This window comes from Cebus imitator, unplaced genomic scaffold (genome assembly GCF_001604975.1).
Source record: "Cebus imitator isolate Cc_AM_T3 unplaced genomic scaffold, Cebus_imitator-1.0 Scaffold65, whole genome shotgun sequence".
Taxonomy (NCBI): Eukaryota; Metazoa; Chordata; class Mammalia; order Primates; family Cebidae; genus Cebus; species Cebus imitator.
Genome location: NW_016107380.1, coordinates 7,120,149 through 7,139,933, shown reverse-complemented (window position 1 = coordinate 7,139,933; position 19,785 = coordinate 7,120,149). Strand labels below are relative to the sequence as shown.

General features: G+C 40.4%; 1 protein-coding gene across 10 annotated transcripts in view; it reads right to left on the bottom strand.

Moving 5' to 3' along the window:
• MAP7 (microtubule associated protein 7) overlaps positions 1-19,785 on the bottom strand; it is a 203,201-nt gene that overhangs the window by 165,409 nt on the left and 18,007 nt on the right. For 2 of the 10 annotated variants that reach the window (XM_037739226.1, XM_037739227.1), the window contains exon 1: positions 8,894-9,151. The exons of the other annotated variants lie outside the window; for them this stretch is intronic. The gene's annotated coding sequence lies outside the window, so the exon portion shown is untranslated. Of the gene's footprint in view, positions 1-8,893; positions 9,152-19,785 lie in introns of those variants that run through there. 10 annotated transcript variants of the gene reach the window in all.

Genomic DNA, 19,785 nt, shown 5'->3' with positions numbered 1-19,785 from the left:
AAAAAAAAAAGAGACAGAGAGAAAACAACATTAACCTTCTTGTACATCTCTATCAGAGCTGTTGGGTGACTGGGTACATTGTCAATGAGCAGTAATATTTTGAAAGAAAACTTTTTCTGAGCAGTAGGTCTCAACAGTGGGCTTAAAATAGTCGGTATACCGTGCTATAAACAGACATGCTGTCACCCAGGCTTTGTTGTTCCACTGAGAGAGCGCACAAAGAGTAGATTTAGCATAATTCTTAAGGGCCTTAGCATTTTCAGAATGGCAAATGAACACTGGCTTCAACTCCAAGTCAATGACTGCAATGACTCAGCTGCATTAACCCCTAACAAGAGATTCAACCTGTCCTTCGAAGCCAGGCACTGACTTTGGCTCTCTGGCTATCAATGTCCTAGATAGTGTCTTCTTTCAATAGAAGGCTGTTTTAACTCCATTGAAAATCTGTTATTTAGTGTAGTCACCTTCATCAATTACTTTGGCAAGATCTTCTGGGTAACTTGCTGCAGCTTCCCCATCAGCACTTGCTGCTTCACCTTGTGCTTTTATGTTATGGAGACAGCTTCTTTCCTTGAACCTCATGACCATCTTCTGCTAGTTCCAAACTTTTTTTTCTGCAGCTCCCTCACCTCTCAGCCTTCATAAAATTGGAGAGAGTTAGGGGCCTTGTTCTGGATTAAGCTTTGGCTTAACAGAATGTGCGGCTGGTTTGATCTTCTATCCAGACCACTCAGACCTTCTCCGTATCAGCATTCAGGCTGTTTCACTTTCTTATCATTTGTGTGTTCATCAGGGTAGCATTTTTTGCTTCCTTTAAGAACGTTTCCTCTGCATTCACATCTTGGCTGTTTGGCGCAAGAGGCCTAGCTCTCAGCCTAACCAGGCTTTCAACATGCCTTCCCTCACTAGGCTTACTCATTTCTAGCTTTTGATTTAAAGTGAGAGACATGCAATTCTTCACTTTAGCACTTAGATTAGAGGCCATAAGGTTATGAGTTAACTTCATTTCAAAATTGTCATGTCTCAAAAATTAGGAAGGCCTGGTGACAGGGAGAGAGACAGAAACTGATGGGTTGGTAGAGCAGTCAGCACACATACAATATTTGTTAAGTTTGCTATCATGCCCATGTTTGTGGGCATGGTTTGTAGCTTACCAAAATAATTACAATAGTAACATCAAAGATTACCCATCACAGATCACCATGAGATATAATAACAATGAAAAAGTTTGAAATATTGCAAGAATTCCCAATATACAACACAGAGATGCTGCTGGAAAAATTGTGCCAACAGACTTGCTTGATAAAGGGTTGCCACAAACCTTCAATTTAAAAAAAAAAAAAGCAGTATCTGTGAAGCACAATAAAAGAAAGTATGTGCATACTACACTCTGTATAGGTGCTGGGGGCACAGTGTGAATCTGATAGACATAGTCATTGCTTTCTGGAAGCTTCGTCTAGTTGAGGAGACAAACACTAAACAATTCAGCAAACACTTAACACACAATTTGCCTGGAGTAAGAAAGGGCCCAGAATCTGAGACTAGCTTGGTCTGGGAACATCCTTAGGGACATGGCAATTTTCTGTGTGTGTGTTTGAGACAGGGTCTCACTCTGTTGCCCAGGCTATAGTGCTATGACCATGGTTCACTGCAGCCTTAACCTCCTTGGGCTCAGGTGATTCTCTCACCTCAGCCTCTGAAGTAGCTGAGATCACAGGCACACACCACCACACCTGGCTAATTTTTGTATTTTTTTGTAGAGATAGGATCTCTGTTGCCAGGGCTGTTCTTGAACTCCTGGGCTTAAATCATCCTCCCACCTCAGCCTCCAAAGCACTGGGATTACAGGCATAAGCCACCAGGCCTAGCCAAGGAAATGACATTTAAACTAAAGGACAAGTAAGGTAGAGTGAAGTGGAGAGTGGAGAAGCAGCTGAAGTACATACCAGGTAGAGAAAAGAGCTCCAAGCAAGACAGTATCTACTCCACCGGGACACAGGTCCACTGGCATATATATGTTCAAATCTAACAGCAAATAATATTGAATTTCGTGCTTTCTCTACCATAAGTGTTCATAGCACTTAATTCTGAGTGACTAGAGAGCAAAACATGACCACCACAGAGAAACAAGATGTATTGAAATAAAAGATGGCTAATCATATGCAGAATAAGAAGTCTTGGTGCTGAAAATCATCCTGCATAAAATACATTTGGCATCCCCAAATGTAAGCATCCATAATCTCAACCACTGGCAGAAACCTGTCCACTAGACTAGGACACTGCCATCAAACGATTCACACACACATGCACATGAGCACACACACACCCCCCAAATCAGAAGGAAAAAAAAAAAAAACCCTTGCAAATAAAAAAAAAATCCTTTGAATTGGTTTTTAAAATGGCAGAGGATCATTGCTATTGTTTCCTAATTAAGGTAGATCAGAGTTTTCTATTAATCCCAAGGAATAACAGGTACATTCCCTTAATTGTATTTAAAATAACAGGTAAGGTGATCTGACGTAATGGCAATTTATTTCCTTCATTTAACACAACAAAATTACAGGGTACTGCATGAGCAATCTACCTGGCAGCTAGGACTTTTGATCCACATGAACACAGGAGGATCCAGTCACATGTGCCTATGACAGGAAAGTGACTAAATGGCACAAGAAAGAAGGCAGCCTTCCTAGAAATTTTCACTCACAAGCAAGTGAAGGAAGGAAATTTGATTAGGGAAAATATCTCCATAAAAATAGACTGCTTAAGGTGCAGCACAGACAAGCATGATGGTCTTTCCACCAGGTTATTCTTCCAACAGTACATGTCAGTAGAAGCTACCAGAAAATGTGAGACATTTGGTTACATATTACCAGTATTATAGTTGTCACATAATGAGCTCCAATTATTTTCCAGAGAATAAGCTAAGTGCTTATGTATTCTCTCTAATACTCGCCATCACCTGTGAGCATGATTTAATTCATTTCATTTCACAGATGAGAATCTGAGGCTTAGAAAGGTTAAATATTAATAACAGTAAAGTACATATTTCCACACGTAGCACTTTTTCTATCACTTTTTTCTAAGCACTTTTTTTCACAGTCTCTCACACCAAATATAGCCTGGATTTCGAATAACTGTGGCAAACTTGGACCTGTGGCCACTCATAACTAGTGAACGTGGTGAAACCTTTCTAGTATCCTGTTTTCCTGCTATGTAAACTGATATCCGCTGATAGTGGCTGGTTCTGAATTTCTATAGTTCTACATCGGGGCTCAGAGGTGACAACTGGTTTGAAGGGGGTAACTTAAAGCTACATTTTTACTTAGATCTTAAGCTACATTATTTGGGAAGTTTTTAAAAGGGGCTAATAGAGATTCCAACTCTCTTTCCTCCTGCCCAACTCCAAGACAACTCTTGATAATGCACTCAACTACTGACATTGAAAGCAATTCTCTTAGGACTACAGAGGTGGCACCAGCCTCCGGACTGTTGTTCTCAATAATGGTATTAGAACAACAGGTTCTGCTGAATCTTGGTATTTTAATATCTTTTTACTACTTTATTAGGCCTACAACTTTAACTTAGAATAAATCTGGTCCCCAAAACCATATATATTCAAGAGAAAAACTGTTAGCATATTTTTTTCTTGGTCTATACTCCTGAACTTCATTTCCAATCTGGGATTGTAAATTATTTGGAATTTAGGAAGATTCTATGAGAATTTTCTTACTAAGAAACCATTGCTGGACAGATAGCCTGAAAAACAGGACTTGCATTTTACAGTTGGCATAAATGTCAAATGATGCTCTGGTAAATATTTCACTGTCTTATGTCCATCTGTGACACACTTTGGGCCTCTGAATCTGGGTCTGGGGTAAAATGGGGTATGACTTACCTTCTGAATTGGGAAACTAGAGCATAAACTTAACATAACATATGGAAGGTGCAACATAAAGTGGGCTTTTCCTAAATGTCTAGATGACCTGAGAATTAAGATGGAGTCTCTTGATAAAATCACCTTCATTGCTGTTAAGTTTCTTTTTTTTTTTTTTTGAGATGGAGTTTCACTCTTGTTGTCCAGGCTGGAGCGCAATGGTATGATCTCGGCTCCCTGCAACCTCTGCCTCCCACGTTCAAACAATTCTCCTGCCTCAGCCTCCCAAGTAGCTGGAATTACAGGCATGTGCCACCATGCCCTGCTAATTTTGTGTTTTCAGTAAAGACAGGGTTTCTCTATGTTGGCCAGGCTGGTCTTGAACTCCCGCCTCAGGTAATCCACCTGCCTTGGCCTCCCAAAGCGCTGAGATTACAGGCGTGAGCCACCACGCCTGGTCAATTGCTGTTAAGCTTCTACTAAGTGAAAAACATGGTCAAGGTGCCTGGAGCCACTTGGAGAATTTCTGTAACAATAAATTAAAGTTGCTCTTGGAGACACATAGACGTTAATGGAAATGGATATTCAATTCAAACTCAGACTACAATCTTCTAATAAATAATATCTAAGAGTTATCAGCGGGGAGACTCTAAGCAAATACTTAATTGTGTTTGGTTCCTGTGACTGAAGGAGTCAGCTCTTTAGCTCCATCAGTTTTAGCTCTGGAAACAGGCACACAATTTTTAAGTCTTTTAGTTTTATATAGCAAGTAAATTACATTTTATATTATACCTCACTATACAAAAACTTTGGTTACACACAGGTTAAATCATGTTCCTCTTGTACACAGTGACACATATGGTAATTACTACTTATATAACACAGAATGCCTGGGGAACAGTTGTATTCATTTATTCAAATAGTTATAGAGAATCCAATGAGTACAAGTCGTACATTAGTTGATGTGATCTTTGCCCCATCCCCTATTATTTCTATATACTTTGAATAAAATATTACATTTAAGGTCTCTTTAGCAAATAAAAGTTATGCCAATCAATTTGACTTCAAGATTTCCTCCTCATAATAAGGATCTTTGACACTGTTGTTCTAAAACATATTTTTGCCTCCCTAGCTGTTAAATTTAACAGCTGAAACCATTTACCTAGCCTTAAAATGGCACACATAAAGACACTGGGAAAAGAAATGGTGAAAGCTTACAGAACAAAAGAAGAAACAAGGACATGTATGAGAATGACTCTATAGAGGCATTCACATTTCCTGTTTTAAGACTCCTCTTGGAAAACAAAAAGACCAATGACTTAGAAAAGGACATTGCAGTTGCTAGATCATCACCTATCCAACAGAAATATAAATGGTGAGCATTAGATTATATTTCATTTGGAAACCTCAACTGGCAGAAATTCTACCTTTACAGTGGAAAGGCCAAAAGAAGAGAAGTCACTGCAGGTTCCATAAATATACATTTTAGCAAAATGGGGGTGGGGGTACAGTTTCTCAGAACTGCTGTGTCTTGATTTCAAGGAGAAGTTGTATTTCTTTACAATTTAATCTATGATTAACTAACAAAAGGGACAGGAAGCATTATTAACCTTGATATTAACAAAGTGGTCAATTAATAGCACCTTCTAACTATATACCTTCGTTTTTCCATCAAAGAAAATTGAATAGCAAGACAGAAAACAACAAAACAGGGCTGGGTGCAGTGGCTCACTCATGTAATCCCAGCACTTTTTGATCCCCAGGTCAAATGTGGGGATCACTTAAACCCAGGAGCTGGAGACCAGCCTAGGCAACAAAGCAAGACCCCACCCCTACAAATTAAAAGAAAAAAAAAAAAACAGCCAAATATGGTGGTGTGCACCTTTAGTTGCAAGCTACTTAGAAGGCTGAGGAGGGAGGATCACTTGAGCCCAGGAGTTCAAAGCTATAATGAGCCACGATCATACCACTGCACTTCAGCTTGGAAGACAGAGCAAGACCTTGCCTCAAAATTAAAAAAAAAAAAAAAAAAAAAAAAAAAAAAAAAAAAAAAAAAAAAAAAAAAAAAAAAAAAAAAAAAAAAAAAAAAAAAAAAAAAAAAAAAAAAAAAGAAGAAGAAGAAGAAAAAGAGAATCTCTGATATACCATTAGACAGATGCAGTTTGGTAGAGAGCAGTATGATTGACATATCAAACACAGAATTGTCTCTTTCAAAGTAGTTACCTTGAAAGGGTAATTCTAATGCTATCAACATTTCTTAGAATTTCTATATTATGAAGACCTTCAGAGTCTGTGAACCTTATTTTAGGTGTTAAGTTTACCTTTGTTTCATAATGTTCCACGTACTCTGGAAGGTACAGGATATAAAGAGGAGTGAGTCCTGGCCCTTACAAAGCTTACAGTGTTGAGAAGGGCATGGAAGTGTTCATGGATAATTTCATTATGCTGAAGTAAGCATCAGGACTGAAGTAAGTACAGGACTTACAGTGCCAAAGGAGCACAGCGAGGGCTGCCCTTTGTGCCAGGAATGAGGAGGCTGGGAGCAAGAGAGGAGGTTTTCTGGAGATGGTACCCAAGGTGAGTCTGGAGAAGATGCCATGTGACCTGATTCTACACAGCCTAAGTCAGAGTCACCCAAATGAGGAAGAAAGGCGAGGAAAATGGAGAGATGAGCATGAGCAGGACACACAGGCATGCAAGAGCACGACGGAACAGACAAATGCAAGTACTTTGGTGCTGCTGGAGCACAAAGTGTGAAGAGTGGCAGGAAAGAAGATGGAGAGGGAAAAAGGGACCAGCTGGTAGGTAGTCTAGATGTCATGCTAAGGGGCTTGGCCTATTCCTTAGGTCGGGGTCACAAAAGCAATGACTACAGTAATGTAGATAACTGAGGCAGGCCATGTAATGCATATGCTAGAAGAGGGGCACTGGAGCATGCATGACCCATCTATGGCATATGACAGCTGCTACTTAGCTCCAGCTGATGACTACTGTGAAGAAAGATGACAAGGGTGGCTGTGTCTTCCAGTTTTTCAAGGGAAGCTGAAATCCAGATTATGAAAAAAACAGTTTCTAAATGTTGGCTTGTAAACACCTGCAGGGGACAAATAAACATAGCTATAGACTAAATATGGCTCCAAGACTCCTAGTCAAGACCTCTGTTTCAGTGGAAGCAATACCCCTGGGAAGTTTAATTCCAATGGGCATCTGCCCATTGGAAAGATGTCATAGTGACATGCTATGGAGGATGGGTTGGAATTAGGAAAGGCTGCAAGCAGGAAGACCATGATCCACCTAGGGAGTGATGAGTCTTTCATCTTTTGAGGAAGATGATACTTTTGAAAAAAGCAAGTAAAAGTCATTTAGAGTCAAGTCTCATGAGAAAATTTAGTATTCGTGCTGGATATCAATCAGATTTTATATAAAACAAGACAGGAGTATAAAGTCAATGAGATGACTGCTTTAGGCAGTGCACAGAATGGGTCAGGAGGCCATAATAAAACAGAAGTTGTAAAAATGTATTGTGTAATAGTCATGAAGCCTCTAGAAGTGTCTATCTGCGGGAAAACATTGTGTGGATGTCTAGCTTCTCTAACGGCATTCAAAAGAAGCTTTGCCCATTATTCTATGCTCCTGCCTTTAATGTCTGTGTGAGCTTCCAACGTCAGCCAGACATTTGGGATGGGATAGGAATCTATATCCCTTAAACTCTGTTTCAGATTAAAATCTTCCGGCTAATGGCTTTACAGTTGGCATTTATTTAACATTTCCACCACTCTCATCCTCTCCCTTTCCTGATTTCAATTTATACTCTTGCATTATTTGTACATATTTTTCTTCCTCCACAGTGAGCAGAAACTATGTCAATTATCTTTGCATTGCTTCCACAAAACCCCAGCAGAGTAATCTGCCACAGAGTGAGCATTTAACAAATGCTTGTTTAGGAAGAAAATGCCTTATTACTTAATAATCACTGTGCTCAGCAAAATTCACCAGGAGGCAGGTTTGCCTTGAAACCTGTCCAAGGGCATTTCATTACTGCAGCACCTAAACAGTCTCTCCGAAGCCAGTCCTGAAGTCAGCATTACAAGGAGGCTTGAGGTTCTGAGGTATAATAAGCCCAGCTTGCTCCAAGTGACTATTTAATTACTCTGGTAATAATAGTAAGGTATGTAAAACATTGTACTCCTATTGATTACATGGAAAAGTAATCACTCCTTTAGGAATTATCTAGTCTACCATCTAAACAAACTATTGTCACCCCGCCAGATAACTATGAAGCCACCATAGAAGCCCATATGGTAATCTCCAAGTTAACTCTTACTGAGTTCATTGGTGTTTACCCAACAGTATGGTACCTGAAAAGATGGTACTCATCATTAGCTAGGATAATCCTGCACAGAAACATTCAACTCATAAAATTGAGATGGTAAACTTCTTTATTACTGGCAGAAAAAAGATACTAAGCAGAAAACCAGGTGTGGATACCAGGTTTGAATATGTTTGGCAGATTAGGCCATGGGGTGGGAAAAGTTAAGTTTCTGACTGTGTGCTTTCATAGTCACACACAAAAGATAACCTGTATGTCATCTCGCTATGATGCTTTGGAAATAATAATTTAGAAAATAAGAGACGGCCAGGCACATCTGTAATCCCTCATGCCTGTAATCCCAGCCCTTTGGGATGCCAAGGTGGGAGGATCAGTTGAAGCCAGGAGTTCAAGACCACCTGGGTAACACAGCAAGATCCCATCTCTAAAAAATTTTTTTAAAAAAATTAGTTGGGTGTGGTGGCATGTGCCTGTAACTCCAGCTATTAAGGAGGTTGAGGCAGAAGGATCACTTGAGCCCAGGAGTTGGAGGCTGCAGTAAGCTATGATCATGCCATTGCACTCCAGCTTGGGCAACAGAGGAAGACCCTGTCCCCCCATCANCACACACACACACACACACTGCTTCCAGAAAAGCCCAAGACCTACTAAAGACACGCAGGGTCAGATGCCTTCCACCACTGCCTAACCTGTTCAATCAGATCCCAGCTTCTTCCTGTTGCAGCACCTTTTCTCAATCTTCTTCCTGCCACCACACAGTAAAATATTCAGCCAACAGCAGAGAGGGGAAAATATGATACGCTACCGCTGCCGTTAACAGTTGCCCTGACAACCCTGACATATCCTAATCAAGGAGGGCCGGGAGCTGCTCCATCTCCCCAGCTGAGAAGCAGCAGCTTGCAGGATGCTGGGTTCTGTGAACTCACCAGCAGAGGGTTACAGCACGAGGACGCTGGGCAGCTCCCTCTTCCTCTCAGAAGCAGAGCAGCAGGATGGGAGGAGAAAGAGTTTTGCTTGCAAAAGCAGCAGTAGACTCCTCAGTATGGAGAGAGGGGCCTGAAGAAGGAAGGCTTTTTCTTCTTTTCTGGGCCAGGTTGTCTATCATAACAATGTTTGCAAGCCCCTGGATGAATGAAGGCATGGCTGGTACCCACAGAGCAGCTCACTTTACTTTCTTGACATTCTTACCACCCCAGAGCATGTATAAAAGCAGGGTTGGCAGCACCAGTCATGGGGGCCACCAGTGCCATGTCCCTGAAACCCTCCGGTGAAGACAGGCAAGGGGAGAACTATGCCAGCTCCCACCACAGACATCACAATGTGTAGTGTCTCCTCTGCAAGTCAAGTTTAAAGGGCAGAACCTATGCTCGGGAATTCTCCAAAGGAGAAAAACCTGCCTCTATTACACCCAGCACACCTCCGACCCCCAATCCCCACCACTCTGGGCAGTCACGACCAGCAGTGCTGAGCAATGCTCAACACTTGACCCAATTTTAGTTCTTTTTTGGATCTTTTCTCCAAAGCACAGAATCATGTGACTATTGTTTTCTCCTGAAATAAGCTAAGAGTTTCCACTTCTAGACTGCTTAAAATGTATGCTGTATGCAAAAAAAAAAAAAAAAAAAAAAAAAAAAAAAAAAAAAAAAAAAAAAAAAAAAAAACACAAAAAAAAAAAAAAAAAAAAAAAAAGAAAAGAAAAAGGAGAAAAAAAAAATAAAGAATCCATTAAAAGGTGTAACAGATGATCCAGGCAACTAGTGACTGGTAATAATAATATTCAGAACAGTGCAATAGCATTTAAGTGGAAAAGAAAAAATGAAAAACATCCAGGTTTCTGTGTTCTCATGCAGTAAAGAGGCTGTTTGCTCCTTGATAATAACCATTAATAACTTCTTAATAAGCACATTCATTTCAGGACCCAACCATATCCAACATCAGAAATGAGTAAGGAAGAACAAACCAGGGAAGAAACAAATTCAGAACGTAATAGCTCTACAGACTAGAGCTGTGTTGTCCAATGAAGTAGTCACATGCGGCTATTTAACTAAAATTTCGTTTTTCAGTTGCACTAGTTATATTTGAAGCTCTGCAGCTGTGGCTAATGCCTATTTTATTGGACAATGCAGATACGGAACATTTCCATCATTTTTCCATGGAACAAAGCTGGACTACAAAGGGAATATTCCTATTGTTAAGATAGACCCAATGAAAAATTCAGTCAAAGCCAATAGTTTTATTCATTGAGCATAATTAGAGATACCCAGGGTTATCTGCTTATTTTACTGAATGTGTCATAAATTAGAGACAATTGGTGATCCACAGAAAGTTTGAACATCCTCATCAGCACCGGATTTTTTTTCTCCCAGTCCTTCTCCAATACCAACCCTTACCCTCTCCCCACCACTGTGGGCAGGGATAGAAAGAAAAATGGTTGGGGGTCAGAAACTCCCTCATTAAGTCTCTCTTACCCAAGAAGCTGCATTAATTGCCAAAAATAAGTCGATTTTTAGAAGCATTTTCTTTCCTCCCCTTTCTCTTTCTTTTTAAAAAATACCAAAAGGCCACTGAACAAACACAACAGGAGACAGAAAGAGGAATTCCACAAAATTATTAAGAACAAAATGGATGGCTATCCTAAGTTACTGTTCAAGACACCCAAGGAAAAGTACCACAAATCAAGAATGTTTCCAAAAATACCCCATGGGAACAATTCAACAAATCCACATTAATTTTAAAAGTTACCAACTGTTCAGAGGCAAAATGATTTCCTGCTAAAAATTTAAAGTATTGAGTTTTCATCAAGAGCAACATACTCCAGTTCAACGATCGAATTCACAGGCAATTAAAAGAATCACATTAAGTCACCTTCCAGTCATAGCATCATTTGATTTCTGAGGTCATTTGGTTCTCAGACAGAAGCCAGGTCTGATGGTAAATAAAAATCAACTACAGTAGTAAGGTTCTACTTATTAGGACTTCCCTGTGTACAATTTCGTAAAAATATGCTTTCGGATTTAACGTAGACAGTTTCAATTTTATTTAAGAAAAGCAAAGTAAGATTCATTCAAGAACCAGGAAAAAGAAAACCAGGAGTCCTCACACACTGGATTCTATTTAAACACTCTTCACTCTATCGTTGCTAAAATATTTGCTTTCTACTTTGTCATGCTACCTCTCTGCACCACAGAAGAAAATTTGATATCTCAGTGACAGAATAATTTGAGTGCAAGCTAAAATTTAATCAGCACATAAAAGCCAGAAAACTCATAATGCATCTGTTTAAGAACAGCTTCTCTATTTGCGGGAAGGGGTAACAAGACTTAGGATGCTGGAAAACGTAAAATGCAAGCTGTAAAGCCCCTTTTTCAAAAATGCCTGATGTTGCTGTCTCTGGCTGATAATTACAGCCCTGGGAGGGCAGCTATGAGACAATGCTGACAATGATGCAGTACACATGCCCTCAAGAAGCCGGCAAGCTGCTGCACCTTTCATCGCCATGAAAGAACACAAGGGTCAGACTTCCCTTTTCTGTACCCTGTGTGTTTCAACTGCCATACACACATTCAGTGACAAAGTTATCATCAGAAGTTATACAGCCTCATGATCTCCTCCCTGCTCCGTAGCTTCACCCTCTACATTCGCCCTCAATGTTCACTGTGCTCCTCCTCACTCTTGGCATTTTAGTATAGAAAGGGAAGTGACATTTTGATCCTCTGCCTAGGAAAGGTTGCATTCTTGGGTCACTTTAACTCATCCCTTTAAAGCAGAAACTCACTTAAAGTAAGCAAAAATTATCTGAGGCACATAAGATAGGTGGGAAGATGGTCATTTAAACCTTGGTAACGCAGTATTTCCTCCTCTTGATGAGGATAGAGTGACTGGTCACTGTTTAAGTGAGCACAAGAAAATTAAAGCTCTCTAGGCCAAGAAAGTAGCTTAAGTCAAAAAAGGCAACTGAACTGAAATATACCAAATCTACAAAAACTGTTTCCCATTTCATGCATACACAGCCCTACAGAGGGTGTAAACACTACCAGCAAACTGTGCTAGGAGGTCACAAGCACTTCCCGGAGCATGCATGACGAGCACAGTTTATAAAACGTGCAATAGGCAGTGTGGGGAACAAGGGCTGAATCTGGCTCCAACCAAAGGGTGAAGCTAATGCATACCTTTTGGTCTTCTGGAATTTCCATTCTTTTGCTGTTCTTCTTCCTCATTAATGGTGAATAAACCAAGGGGAATTGGCCTTGCATTGGTCTTCTTCAGTCTCTCTTGTCGGAGAGCTGTAGCTGATCCAGGCATACTGCTGCTACTTTTTTTTTTTAATTATTATTATATTAAAAATATATGCTTATGTAATTGCAGCTCCCAGGAAGCTGCTAGTTCCTAAGCTGCCTGTTCATTTGAGCACTTGTAATAGATCCCCTATGGGTAAACAGTTTGCAAACAGCTGACAGATACCACCAGCCTCTTGACAACTGAGGCCCTGCAGTTCCCCTCACCTAGCAGCAGCTCTCCCACCTCCCCTACCAGCCCCCTCCCACTGACTCCCCGACAGGCACATGCGCTGGTGATTGCTCAGGCGCATGCATGCACACGCGCGCGCACACACACACACACACACTGCTTCCAGAAAAGCCCAAGACCTACTAAAGACACGCAGGGTCAGATGCCTTCCACCACTGCCTAACCTGTTCAATCAGATCCCAGCTTCTTCCTGTTGCAGCACCTTTTCTCAATCTTCTTCCTGCCACCACACAGTAAAATATTCAGCCAACAGCAGAGAGGGGAAAATATGATACGCTACCGCTGCCGTTAACAGTTGCCCTGACAACCCTGACATATCCTAATCAAGGAGGGCCGGGAGCTGCTCCATCTCCCCAGCTGAGAAGCAGCAGCTTGCAGGATGCTGGGTTCTGTGAACTCACCAGCAGAGGGTTACAGCACGAGGACGCTGGGCAGCTCCCTCTTCCTCTCAGAAGCAGAGCAGCAGGATGGGAGGAGAAAGAGTTTTGCTTGCAAAAGCAGCAGTAGACTCCTCAGTATGGAGAGAGGGGCCTGAAGAAGGAAGGCTTTTTCTTCTTTTCTGGGCCAGGTTGTCTATCATAACAATGTTTGCAAGCCCCTGGATGAATGAAGGCATGGCTGGTACCCACAGAGCAGCTCACTTTACTTTCTTGACATTCTTACCACCCCAGAGCATGTATAAAAGCAGGGTTGGCAGCACCAGTCATGGGGGCCACCAGTGCCATGTCCCTGAAACCCTCCGGTGAAGACAGGCAAGGGGAGAACTATGCCAGCTCCCACCACAGACATCACAATGTGTAGTGTCTCCTCTGCAAGTCAAGTTTAAAGGGCAGAACCTATGCTCGGGAATTCTCCAAAGGAGAAAAACCTGCCTCTATTACACCCAGCACACCTCCGACCCCCAATCCCCACCACTCTGGGCAGTCACGACCAGCAGTGCTGAGCAATGCTCAACACTTGACCCAATTTTAGTTCTTTTTTGGATCTTTTCTCCAAAGCACAGAATCATGTGACTATTGTTTTCTCCTGAAATAAGCTAAGAGTTTCCACTTCTAGACTGCTTAAAATGTATGCTGTATGCAAAAAAAAAAAAAAAAAAANATCTTTTCTCCAAAGCACAGAATCATGTGACTATTGTTTTCTCCTGAAATAAGCTAAGAGTTTCCACTTCTAGACTGCTTAAAATGTAAAAAAAAAAAAAAAAAAAAAAAAAAAAAATTTTACAGTAAATGACAGTAGAACATTATCAACTGCCAAATTAAGAAAAATTTTGCTTTTGCGTTTTAATAAAAATCAAGTCTGCTTAGCAAGTTAAAAGCAACTCCCACTCCCGACTGACTCCCTTACTTTTTCTCAATACTTAACCCACCTTTTCCAAGAGAGGACCCAAGGGAGTTTAAGGCAAGTAAAATCCTCTCTAAATCTCTTGCATGGAACAGTAACTTTGGACAATTCACTTAACTCTCTTGGTGCCTCAGTCTTCTCTGTAAAATTGGGGTGATGACTATCATTTACCTTACGAGATTAGAGTGAGGATTAAATGAGTGTAGTGCTAGCAAACTGAAGTACTTAATACCAACTACTATTATACTTTACAATAGTTTGATGTTAACTAGTCTATTTTTTGCTTTGTAATTATTTTCTTTTTTTTTTTTTTTTTTTTAAAGACGGGGTTTCACCATGTTGGTCAGGCTGGTCTTGAACTCCTGACCTCAGGTGATCCGCCCGTCTTGGCCTCCAAAGTGCTTGGATTACAGGAGTGAGCCACCACGCCCAGCCTTTGTAATTATTTTCAAGGTGTTTCCAGTTCAACTATCAACTCCATCAGGAAGTACTTCCTTGTATTTACTCTTATTATCCAGCCTGGTGCTGAGGAATGTACTAAATGGTGAGCAAACACATGCTGAAAAATATAAATGAGTCTTCAGAATTCTTTTCCTCCACAGGCTGGTGGATGTAATTAAGTTCACATGTATTTAGATCTCTGGCTTGAAGAAACGCAGGAAACTTCAGTTTTAGAGTTTATTTTAAATTGCGTCAATCTGTGCAATGGGTCTTTGGAATAAAATAGAATGGAGCCTTAGAGCTGAATGGGCCTGAGAAAGCAAGTGAGTCAGCAACATTTTACACGCCAGGAAGCCAAAGCTCATGAAGTGAAATTCCTTGCCTAGGTCAAATGTTAGTTGGCACCAAGTCTACAGTTAAAATTTAGACCATCTTCTTCCTAGTCCAGTGCTTCTCCTGATGACAGATGTTTGACCCAGATGTTTCAGAATCCTGTACCTCTCCAACTTCTGTGGAGATGAAAGGAAAGGGAGGGGGCGTACCTCCAATATTCAAGATCTTATTAAGAAATTAAAAAAAAAATGGATGCAAATTATAAATGTAACATACTTCCATAATTTTCTATATTTGTAAACTTTTATTCTTGAATGAGACATAATTTTGTTATTTCCTCTTATTTTTCTTTAATCAGATGATCAATAAACATAGGTGCAATATATGTCAATATCACACTATTTGGGAAATGAAAATATTTTCGAATCCACATTAGCTTGTTTCCTCTACTTCAAGACAATCAGGTCAGTATTTGCAATAGCAAAAGCATAATAAAACAAAAAGCAAAATAATAACAAAAAACCCCACATACAAAATAAGCATAGTTGAAACTGCCTTTTGGTAAAGAAAATGAAAGTCTATGTCTTAAGCAAATGACTAATTTCATTTAGAAATGTTTGTCACCCAAACAAAGCTTACAGTTTTCAAATAAAGCTAGCTACCGCTCTGATAAGTAGCAGATCATCTCCACCGAGTCAAGATGGTGTCATCCTGCTGTCTTGTAAATCCTGGCTCCAACATCAACTAGCTGTGTCACTGTTTTGCAGAAAAGCAAACAGCAACAAGATGAAATAATAACAATAAAGGATGTTTTCCTCCCCTTATAAAGGATACATTTTTCACTTAAGACATAAATTCATTTGAGATTAGTTTCTTAAATGTTCACACCCAATCTTTAATAGGGGTTAGCTCTTGAGCAATTCCAGGAATACTGTGGCTCGATCCCTATAGAGATATAGGTACCATCTTCTCCCAATTCCCTTTTACATTTTGATCCAAAACAAAGGCAAATAAGGAAAGGGGGATGGTAAGACCTTAAATTTAAATATCCCCCAAAGGAGTTTCGCTCTCATTGCCCAGACTGGAGTGCAGCGGTGTGATCTTAGCTCACTGTAACCTCCACCTCCAGGGTTCAAGCAATTCTCATCTGGCCACCATACCTGGCTAATTTTTTTTTGTATTTTTAGTAGAGACGGGGTTTCACCATGTTGGCCAGGCTGGTCTCAGACTCCTGACCTAAGGTGATCCACCTACTTTGGCCTCCTGAACTCTTCTCTAGCAATAAGGAGCATCGTCAATTAGATGTGGCACAACTATCCTTGCATGTAACATGCAGGTATAGAGGCTTAAATCAGTCCCAATGGGAAATGGGCATGCAGCCCTCCAACAGTAAGGTTTTGCAATTGCTTTGTTTAAATTGTTGAAATGATAAATGTTGTATTAATAGGGACTTTGTACAGATTTGAGAGAAATGAGGCACTGCCTAGTGTAAAAGAGTAGTTTTTGCCACTAGATTGGCTTTATATTGTACACAAATATTCTGCGGTGTAATTTAAAAATGTATTCACTTTTATGGATAAAAACATTACCACTCACCTACTATGACTAAAACGGTGCAACAGGCCCCTGAGCAACTGCTGTCCTCACCCGCTTAGTCCACAATAAATTTACGTCTTTGTCCTCCTACCCTGGCTGGTTGGCATTTCTGGCCTAGGTCCAACCTGTGAGTTGGATGAATATGAAGCAGAGTCAAACTTGCTGATCTTTGGGGAAGTAAGCTCATGACTTGGGCTTGGCTGTCACAATGTTATATAAAAGACTAACATGTAGTTACATGCATACACATATGCACACACAGAGTCAGCTTTCTGTTCACATTTATGCTTCCTAGGTTTGTGTGACCATAAAGTTGGAAAACAGCACCCTCCATTCATGAATCCAAGAAATCTGCTTAACCAGTAAGAAACATACCTAAAATTTCCCTTTCTAAAAGCCCAGTGAGCTTTTTTTTTTTTTTTTTTTTTAAAGATGGGGCTTCACCATGATGGCCAGGCTGGTCTTGAACTCCTGACCTCAGGTGATCCACCCACCTCGGCCTCCCAAAGTGCTAGGATTACAGGTGTGAGCCAGCGTGCCTGGCCAAGCCCAGTGAGCTTTAAAAAACATTTTAATAAAAGAAAAAAAGACCCTAATTTGTATTATTCAAGGGCTGTAGCTGAAAACAGAAATTATTACTGCTGGATCGAATGGCCTGTCACCAGTAAATTACAAATTCCATGTATGTATAAGTTTTTACTTCTCATCAGGTCCAGAAGTGCCAAAATTATTTTCCAAGTTTCTGCATTCAAGGTGATGGTTAATTCTTCAAAACTACCAGACTTTAGTAATCTTTTAAGTATGTAATGCATCTCCCCAAGATTAACTGCAGTTTACTTACAGCAGGCGTTTTAACAATATTTTTATGCGACTTAAAAACCTTGCATGGTTTTGAAAATGACAAAGTCAGCACAGGTTGACATGGAATGAAACAACCACTAAGGAAAAAGGGTCCCAGCTGGTTCTTTGCCACGCTATTCTTGAAGTTAAAGGGTGGCCTCAGAGTTTCCTAGAATTATATCACTTACTGATGGTTCTTGTGGTGATGAAGGTACAACATTCTTCCATCTTGCAGCATCATGCATAGTGTCCAACAGGCTAGAAAAATAAATACTGCACAACGAAATATCAACCCTTTGAAAGGAAAAGGCAGGTTTGCTTTGATCTTCTTTGACTACTTTTTGTTAACAGGCATAAGAAAAACAGTAAATACTGCCCTAGTAGTTGGTGATGCCATCAGCCAGGAAGTACCAGGTCCCTGTGGTGCCTTTTATAACATTTCTATAAATCTTCACTGCTGAAACACTTCATGGTGCCTACAGAGTCCATTTTCCCATGTCTGCACTATCATAAACAAATTTCAAACTCAGGGGGTTCATTTATACAAACGTAAGGTGTGGATACTGAGCTTTCTTGAAAACCCTTTCCTAAACGTTAGATGTCACTAGGTAAGTTGCAAATATTATGACATGCCACATTAACCTTAACCCAGTAGCACATATTAGAACGCCTCTGAGCTCTCTTGTTCATTACTCTCATTGATAATGCTTCATTAATGTGCACTACATGAACTTCTGAATTACCTGACAAAAGTTAAAATGTGCAAAGACTGCCCTCTCCTCTCAGATAATTCGGTTAGAAATCCAATATATAGATTCCAAATGAGGCAAAGAAATCAGTCCCTGGGTTCAACAGAAGATTCACACAGATGCCTGGACTGTGTTTCTGTAAGTTACTTAATTCACTGAGGGTCTGTGTGCAGTTTAATTTAGTGTTTAATTTAGTTTTGTTGTTGAGTCACACCATTTGAAAGATAAAAAAATGAAACTGTGGTTCCTTGACTTGCTTTACTTCAGGAGTGGTAAAATCATGTCAAGGATGACAGATGGGGTGCTTTGAGGCATGCCCTCAGAGAGGATACAGAGCCAAAGGCATCATGCTCTTCCACCAAACAGAGGCAATGGGGAGCCACTGAAGGTTACTGACAGCTAAATGTGTGATCCAGACAGGCCAGGATGGACTTGCAGTAAGAAAGAGAGAGACAGGACAGAGACTAGTTATGTCACTACTTCGACCAAGTGGAAAAAAGGGATCAAGTGGTAGCCATAGGGATAGCTGGTAAAAACAGGAATATGAGAATCAATCATGTTTGTGGTTTTTGTTTTGAGACAGAGTTTCACTCTTGTTGCCAGGCTAGAGTGCAATGGCTAGATCTAGGCTCACTGCAAGCTCTGCCTTCCGGATTCAAGCGATTCTCCTGCCTCAGCCTCCCCAGTAGCTGGGATTATGGGCGTGTACCACCATGCTGGGCTAATTTTGTATTTTTAGTAGAGATGGGGTTTCTTCATGTTGGTCAGGCTGGTCTTGAACTCCTGACCTCAGGTGATCCACCCACCTCGGCCTCCCAAAGTGCTGGGATTGCAGGCGTGAGCCACCGCTTCTGGCTATATTTTTGTTTTTAACAGACACCCCTCTGGCAGTGTGAACAACTTATCCATAGCCTTGAACATGAATACCAAGCTCCTGCACAGTCCAGACGAAAGAAAGAGAAGTGGGCAATGGAAAGAAAGGTAGTTAAAGATTTATATGAGAACAAGCACTTTATAACCATAGATAAAAGAAAGCTTGGACATGGATAGACTCAGGTCCAAAATGATCTCAAAGAATGCAATAATGAGCTATACTTAAACAGGATACAGCCTATTAATTCAGTTTATTCCTATTGAATAGGCTATATGCTTTTTAATTCAGTAGGAATAAACATCTCTTTTTATGTTTACAAAATGTTCAATTGGACAGATACAACATGTAGACCTACCCAAGCTGCACCAGAAACAAGGAGAGCACTTGGACGACAAGCTCACTCAACATCATCAGCGCAGCGAGGAAGTAAAAACCCTAACAGTGTCACAGTGGAGTCAGCAGACACCAGTGTGCTGAATAAGAGGACAAGCGTCCTCTGTTTTCTGGTCCTTATGCCACATGATTCTGCAAGATATTTGAAACAGGATGATAAATGAGAACACATTCAGAACAGAGTGACCTAGGACTTAGCATAAATATTCTAGGCCATAACATAGGAGACATAACATAGGAGAAAATAAGACAAGACTCCAGAAGAATAAAATAATGGAATTAAAGGTTAACATATGGAAGAATTTACACTTTTAGTGGAAGTGTAAATTTAGTTCTGGAAAAGAAAACTGGGACCAGTGACTGGAAATTACCAGAATGTAAAAAGTTCTCTTTCTTGCCATTGAAGATAGCTGTGCACAAACACTGATCTGGGATGATGATGCTGGATTAATGCACTGTTTACGGTTGGAATTTTTTTTTTTTT